Genomic DNA, 8,451 nt, shown 5'->3' with positions numbered 1-8,451 from the left:
CTTTAATAATAGTGGTTAAGAATGGAAAGTTCTGGTTATAGAAATTTCTGTGGTGCGGTGGTTAAAGTGATGGACTGCTAACCCAAAAATTAGTGGTTCAAAACCATCAGTGGCTCCATGGGAGAAAGATATGGCAGTCTGCTTCCGTAGAGATTTACAGCCTTGGAAACCCTATGGGGCCGCTATGAGTCGAAATTGACGGCAATGGGTTTGGTTTTTGGAATGGGTTAACTAACATTCATGCTTACCCAGCCTAACACATGAAACCCAAAACCAAACCCATTGCCATTGAGTCAATTCCCACTCATAGCGACCCTATAGGACAGAGTGGAACTGCCCTATAGGATTTTCAAAGCAGAAATGTTTATGGAAGCCAACTGCCACATCTTTCTTGTGCAGAGTGGCTGGTGAGTTCTAACTGCCGACCTTTTGGTTAGCAGCTGAGCACTTTAATCACTGTACCACCAGGGCACTTCCTAATGCATTAAATACTCAATATATGTTATATGCTTTTTTCAGTAAACCAAGACATGGCTTTGCCATTTAGTGGTTATTTAATCTAGGCCAAGTCACTTCATCTTTACAAGCTTTTGTTTCCTCATTTGTAAAATGGAGATTAATAACAACACCCCATATGTTTTTATGATGGCTCTAACCAACAGATTCTTTTGCTCAAATACCTTAATATTACTTTCTTCTCAAATGACTCATTTTGTAGCTACAACTTCAAAACCACAGCAAATAGAAAAGGGAGATAGAGAAGTCAGAGGTGGGAGAAATGTTAAGTAATTTATCAAGACATAAATACCAACATCTATTTTTTTTTAAAGTCCTGATTATCTTATTTCAAAGCAGTTAAGAAAATTTAATGAACTGAGTGCTTTGTAAATTGTAAAAAGCTCTCAAAAATATAAATCCTTATCATACAGAACCATAAACCTAGAAAATGTAATAAATTGGGCTGAGTTTAGCCTGATCTCAGTTTGATTTTTTATCATTTGTCTCATGGTATAATGGACAGGGGGACATTGGTAGTTCAATTCTCACTTTCCACGCGGGAGATGCAGTTTCAATTCCTGGCCAATGCATCTGATGTGCAGCTACCATCCATCTGTCAACGGAGGCTTACGTGTTGCTATAAAAAGGTTTCAGCGGCACTTCCAGACTAAGATTGACTAGAAAGAAAGGTCTGGCAATCTACTTCTGAAAATCAGTCAACGAAAACCCTCTGGATCACAATGGTCTGATCCTTAACTGATCATGGGGATGGCTCAGGACCAGACAGCATTTTGTTCTGTTGTGCATGAGATCGCCATGAGTCTGGAGTCAACTTCACACAGAAAACAACCTGATAGAGGCAGGAGCCCTGGACTAGGCGTTTGGAGATACAGAGTTAGTTGTAGCTCAGCCATTAGCCATGTGTTCCTTGTTGCAAGTTCCTTATCTATAAAATAAACTAGTTAAATTAAATGAGCTCATGGTTCTATTGTAATACGCTCCTGCACAAGGCACTGATTTTGCTCCTCTCCCTGTTTTCCTTTACTCTCAGACTCATTAGTTACCTAATTTTCTCTACCTAAAGTTCCTGTTATTTAGATTCCAGTCAATTAAAATTTGATTGTGATTGGTACTATTATCTCCTTTTTACAGTTAACACCAAAAAAAGATGAAGGGGAGAGGGAAAGAGAGGTAGGCTAACTGCCCAAAAATCCTCTTTAACACAGCAGCATTGTTGTTGTTAGGTGCCATCCAGTCAGTTTTGACTCATGGTGACCCTATGTACAACAGAAGGAAACACTGCCCAGTCCTGCGCCATCCTCACAATATATTAGCATTACTAAAACAAAAATCATTCAAGAAAAACAGTCTCTGAACATGACCCAAGTCAAAGACACATGGGCAAATCAATAAACCAATAAAACAAAGAAGAAATAGTATACTTAACATTTTATTAAACCATGTGATCTGCTATCCATACCAGTATGGCAGGTTTTTTAACTGCAACCAAGAAAAACTGCCCAAGGGTGATAGAAGCAGGAAAGGATGTTGGGTGGTTTAAAGCATTTCTGGAGTGGACAGAGATGCAGGCTTGGAAAACAAGCAGGACTAAGGGGGCCCTTGGTAGCAGAAAGGGACACAGACACGGTCAAGCCATTGAAACAGCCTTGTGAGGACGCAGTTGGCCTTGCACAGTCAGCAATCACACTCGATCCTGCTACTGAGATGAGACTGCTGATATTACTGTGTCTAGACAAAGTGGACATAGCTGGGCTGCAATTCCCCTATTCCTGCTGCTTGGCATCAATAGCTCTTGTTACTAGACCTGGGTCACTCTCTTAGTCATCTAGTGCTGCTATAATAGAAATACCACAAGTGGATGGCTTTAACAAAGAGAAATTTATTCTCTCACAGTCTAGCAGGATGTAAGTCCAAATTCAGGGCATCGGTTCCAGGGGAAGGCTTTCTCTCTTTGTTGGCTCTAGAGGAAGGTCCTTGTCATCAATCTTCCCTTGGTCTGGGAGCATCTCAGCGCAGGAACCTCAGGTCCAAAGGGTGTGCTCTGCTCCCGGCGCTGCTTTCTTGGCAGTATGAGGTGCCCCCTCTCTGCTTGCTTCCCTTTCCTTTTATCTCTTACAAGAGATAAAAGTTGGTGCAGGCCACACCCCAGGGAAACTCCCTTTACATTGGATCAGAGATGTAATTTTAGTAAGGGTGTTACAATCTCACGCTAATCTTCTTTAACATAAAATTACAATCACAAAATGGAGGACAACCGCACAATACTGGGAATTATGGCTCAGCCAAACTGATACACACATTTTTTTGGGAGACTCAATTCAATCCACGAATGACAGTCACGTATGTCTGACGGTCAAACCTGGGTCATATGCTACAAGCCCTAGCTGCAAGAGAGTCCTGGACAGCCTTTGTCTGGCCCTTTGGGTGTCTGGTAGTTATTGTGTGCTATTGAGTCAATTCCAATTCACAGCAATCCTATATGACAGAGTAGAACTGCCTCATAGAGTTTCCTAGCAGATTGCCAGGTCTTTTCTCCCATGGAGTGACTAGTGGGTTCAAACTGCCGACCTTTCGGTTAGTAGCCTATCACTTAACCATTGCACCACCAGGCCTTGTTTTGGGCAATCTCTGACTCCCACCTAGACACATAGATGAGAAATTGCCCAAACTGAGGAAGGGTAGTTTGAGCTGGGCAGCCACAAGAATAACAAAAGTCCATTACAGTATTTTATGTTACTCTACTACAATATTTATTTCTATTTTTCTTTACTATGAAAACTTCATGCTGTGCTGAGTGAGGGACAGGTAATAATTACAACAGTAGCAGACATTTATCAGTGCTTGTCACATCCTGGCACTTTGTGTTGAGCCCTTTATATGCATTTTAATGCTCATAATAATCCTATGTGATTGGTACTATTATCTCCTTTTTACAGTTAAGGAAACTGAGGCACAGAACAGTTAAATAACTTCTGCAAGGTGACATGTGTAGTAAACGATGCGGCTGGGATTTGGATCAAGGCAGTCTGGCCAGGCGGCATTGTATTTCCCCATATTGTTTGCTTGCTAGCCTCCTCTTTTTTTAAAACATACATTTATTGGGAGTCTGTTGTATACCTGGCATTATTCTTGGGGTGAAGATGGATGAGGCAAATTTTCTTTCCTTAAAGGAGAAGGCAGACAAGCAAACAATCCATGACCATACATGGTGATAGGTAGGCCATAAATGAGGTTTGCCAAAGATGCTATCTAAGCACTTATGAAGAAAAGAGTAGTTCTCGAGAAAGGGAAGGGAAACTTTCAGGGGGAAGTCAAAGTGCAGTAGGATCTCAAAGGCTGACAACACACAGCCTGTTATGCTAATAGTCCTACTGCTAGGGCACAGGGAATGTAGTCAAACGGTGGAACAAAGGGTGAAAGGTTAGACAGAAGCGAGGTGGTGGAAGGATCTTGTGTGCTTGGCTAAGAAGACTTCGCTTTGTGTGGACAGTGGGGGGTGGGTGTGGGGGCTCTGAACATGTTTAAGAAGGGAGGTGACGTGATCAGATGTAGCTCTTAGCTATAAAATCCAGGAGCAACGTTGGGGATGGATGGGAGGGGGCTGTGAGACTTGAGGTGTTTCTCTGATTTAAGCAATGGTAAAGAATATGTAAGAGAGGCACCAAGACTTCTTAGCTATGATCTAAGTATGTGTTACGGGCAGGGGTGTCTTCTCTGGGGAGGAATAAAACAATCCAAGGAATTGGTCTACTGTTTGCCTGGCTGAGTAACCCCCAGCAGAGGTTCTCATTGTGGCTCTGTCACCTTCACTAAAGAGGGTTTAGATGCTGGACTATATTCAGGGAGTTGGGGTGGGATTTACTTCCCAACCTCTATCCTGTGTCTCCACAGAGGATTCCAAAAAGCCTCAAGTATTCCTTACTCAAGAATTTCAGTGATAAAATCCATATCATACAAACTGGAGGCTTGGAGAGAGAACTTGAAAAGTCACCTCTTGTGCTGACTAGCTTTACTAATGGGCTTACACTTACATGCACCAAGCAACAGCACAGGACCCTGCAGCCCACATCTCCAGAGTTCTCTCCATGTGGACATTTTCCTGTCTGCAGGAGAGGCCCAAGAGAACTCTGCACTCTGCCTCCCTTCCATTCCTCACAGCAAACAATGAATTCTGCTACGTGAGGGCCCCTTGGGATACCTAGGTGGAAATGTCCAGTAGGTGGACAGATATATAAACATGGAGCTCAAAAGAGATGCCTGAATTTGGGAGTCAGCAGTGAACAGTAATAGAAGTCACTGGAGTTGATCAAGTTATGGAAGGAGAGGTGTAGAAGCAGAAGGAGGAGGGTAGAATGTAGAACTCTGGTAAACATCAAATATGAGGAATGGCTGAAAGAAGAAACGGCAGCAAGAGAGTAAGTTAGAGGTAGGAGGAGACAAAGATCTCCTGGATGCTGAGGAAAGAGATCATTGCAAGGAAGGAATGGCCAACAGGGTCTTATGCAGCAGAAAGGGCTGGTCTGAGACAGCTCTTGGGTTTAACAGGCAGTCAGTCCCATGGCAGCAGGAAGGATGAGGAGATGAGTGCAGACCATTCTTTGAGGATAAAAAGAGAAGTGACAATAGTTACAGAGGAATCTATAGTGGAGGGAGGGTTTGTATTCTTTACGTAAGCTGGGGGAAGGAGCTGGTCAACATGGAGAGTTGATGACATCAGAAAGAGGTGGGTTAGGGTTCCTGTGGATCCAAAGTTTGGGATAAGAGCTAAGCCATGGGCAGAAGGATCACCTCTTCCTGAGGCAGGAAAAAGAGAGAAAAGACCAGATATTGTGGACATAAATGAGTTTGAACATGAAAGTGCTTTGTAAACTTTCACGTTGACACAAATGTAGGACAATTATCTATCATTATTAAAAACATTTGTTTCCTTAAAAAAAGCCATCGCTGCATTAATTTTTTTTATATTAGTAAAAACTAAGGTGAGAGACATTATTTAGACATGGATCAAAGCTCTCTTATCTCCTGTAAACAGTTTGTCTAATGGAATGGGAGGAAATAGTTTGTGCCCAAAACTCTCAGTTGTTACCTCTACTATTACACAGTTACCACCTCTTAAGATAACGTAGAAAGACATATAAAGCACTGGTTTCAAACTGGGTTGCATGCTGACTAAAGCACTGCAGAATTTGAGAAAGAAAAGATAAATACACTAGATTACAGATTCCTCCCAAAGTAAAATAAAATTTAGACAATGAATGTAAATAAACACAAACAAACAGGCTCATCAAATCAAATTTTTCTCAGGCAAGGCAGGAAACCGTAAGTAGTTAAATATTTGTCTCTATAGTTGGTTGTAGAAAATTTTGCTATGTTTACCCTTAAAGCAAATATGAAGTACTTTTCTCGATAAAAGGGTAATTAGCATTTTTTTTAATTCACAAAAGATAATTAATCTTCTCCATCATTTTAATTATATTATTAAGATAGGTAGCATAGATGGTTTTCTGAAGATCATATTTGCCAGTTATTTGTAATATGTAAGTAATGAACTGTATTTAAAGTGGTAAAAATTCTTTAGAAAAAATGAACAGCTACTAGGTACCAATTGCTGTGGGGATTTACAATGATGGAAAATTCCTGCTGTCAAAGTATTAAGAGACCAGTTGATAACAATACAAGGCAGTCCCTGTTCATTGCCATGAAGGTAACAGAGGAGAGAGTGGTTCCTATTTGGTTGGTACATCCAGGACGCCAACATGGAGGACATGTCATGTGACCTGGGGAATCTTGAGGTATAAATAGAGTTTCTCTAAATGAGGTCTGGGGTGTATGGGAGTAGGTAGAAAGGAGCATCTTATTTTGAGATAAGGGCATGAATAAAGGCAATAACATGGGAAAAATGGGTAAATTTTCTAATGAATAGTTCAGTTCAGGTACAATGAAAATATAGAGGGATAGGTAGGAAAGGAGATACGGGCAGATTATCTATAAGCTTAAATGCTAGGCTAAAGCAATGTGTACTCTATTTGACAATGAGGATACAGGGAAGTGTTTGAGCAGAAAAGGGACATAATCAGGGCTATGCAGAATATGTCAGTGTCATGGATTGAATTGTGTCACCCAGAAACATCTGTCAACTTGGCTGGGTCATGATTCCCAGTATTGCATGATTGTGTAATCTGATGTGATTTCCTTATGGGTTATAAACTCTATCACTATGATGAGGTTATATGTGATTTCCTTCAGTGTTGTGTAAACTCTGTCACTATGATGAGGTTATACTGATGATGTCTGCAAGATTGGATAGAGTCTTAAGCCAATCTCTTTTGAGCTATGAAAGAGAAAAGCAAGCAGAGACACATGGGAACTTCATACCACCAAGAAAGCCATGGCGGGAGCAGAGCTCATCCTTTGGACCTGAGGTTCCTGCGCAGAGAAGCTCCCAGACCAAGGGAAGACCTTCCTACAGAGTTGACAGAGAGAGAAAGCCTTCCTCTGGAGCTGAAGCCCTGAATTTGGACTTGAAGCCTACTGGACTGTGAGAGAATAAACTTCTCTTTGTTAAAGCCATCCACTTGTGGTATTTCTGTTAGAGCAGCACTAGATGATCAAGACAGTCAGCTTGCAAAAAGTATTCTGGACCTGCTAGAATAATTTACAGAGAGCCTATTTAAACCCTAACTAGCCAACTGACATAAAATTATATTTATAATTTTTTTATTTTTTTATTGTACTTTAGATGAAGGTTTACAGAACAAATAGTTTCTCATTAAACAGTTGGTACACATATTGTTTTATGACAATGGTTAACAAACCCATGACATGTCAACACTGTCCCTTCTCAACCTTGGGTTCCCTATTACCAGCTTTCCTGTCCGCTCTTACCTTCTAGTACTTGTCCCTGGACTGTTGTGCCCCATTAGTCTCGTTTTGTTTTATGGGACTGTCTAATCTGTGGCTGAAATATATTTATAATTTTTAACTTTTTATCTTGATATAAATTTATTTATGGTTTTTTAAATTTTTTTCCCACACAAAAATTTATGCGTACATTGTTATGTGACTCTAATTGCTCTCCCCATACTGTGACGGCATACTCCTCCTTTCCACCCCTGATTCCCCATGTCCATTCAGCCAGCTCCTAACCCTCTCTGCTTTCCCATCTCACCTCCGGCCAGAAGCTGCCCATTTAGTCTCTTGTGTCTACTTGAGCTAAGAGGCACACTCCTCACGAGTATTACTTTATGTCCCACAGTCCAGTCCAATCCCTGGCTGAAGAGTTGGCCTCAGAAATTGTTTTAACTCTGGGCTAATAGAGAATCCAGGTGCCATGCTTTCCAGGGTTCCTCCAGTCTCTGTCAGACCATTAAGTCTGGTCTTCTTACTAGAATTTGAGTTCTGCACCCCATCTTTCTCCTGCTCCATCAAGGACTCTGTTATGTTCCCTGTCAGGGCAGTCATTGGTGATGGTCGGGCACCATCTAGTTCTTCTGGTCTCAGGCTAATGGTTTATGTGGCCCTTTCTGTCTCTTGGGCTACTACTTTCCTTGTGCCTTTGGTGTTCTTCATTCTCCTTTACTGCAGGTGGTTGGGACCAATTGATGCATCTTAGATGGCCCTTGCAAGCTTTTAAGACCCCAGAGGCCACTCACCAAAGTAGGATGCAGAACATTTTCTTAATAAGCTTTGTTATGCCAATGGACTTAGGTGTCCCCTGAAAGCATGGTCCCCAGACCGCTATCCCTGCTACTCTGTCCCTCAAAGTGTTTGACTGTATTCAGGAAACTCCTTAGCTTTGGTTTAGTCCAGTTGTGCTGACTTCCCCCATAGTGAGTGCTGTCCTTCCCTTCATCTAAGATAATTCTTATCTACTATCTAGTTAGCAAATATCCCTCCCCACCCTCGTAACCATCAAAGAATGTTTTCTTCTGT

Source organism: Trichechus manatus, unplaced genomic scaffold (assembly GCF_000243295.1).
Source record: "Trichechus manatus latirostris isolate Lorelei unplaced genomic scaffold, TriManLat1.0 scaffold00056, whole genome shotgun sequence".
NCBI lineage: Eukaryota > Metazoa > Chordata > Mammalia > Sirenia > Trichechidae > Trichechus > Trichechus manatus.
This window is presented reverse-complemented; position numbering follows the sequence as displayed.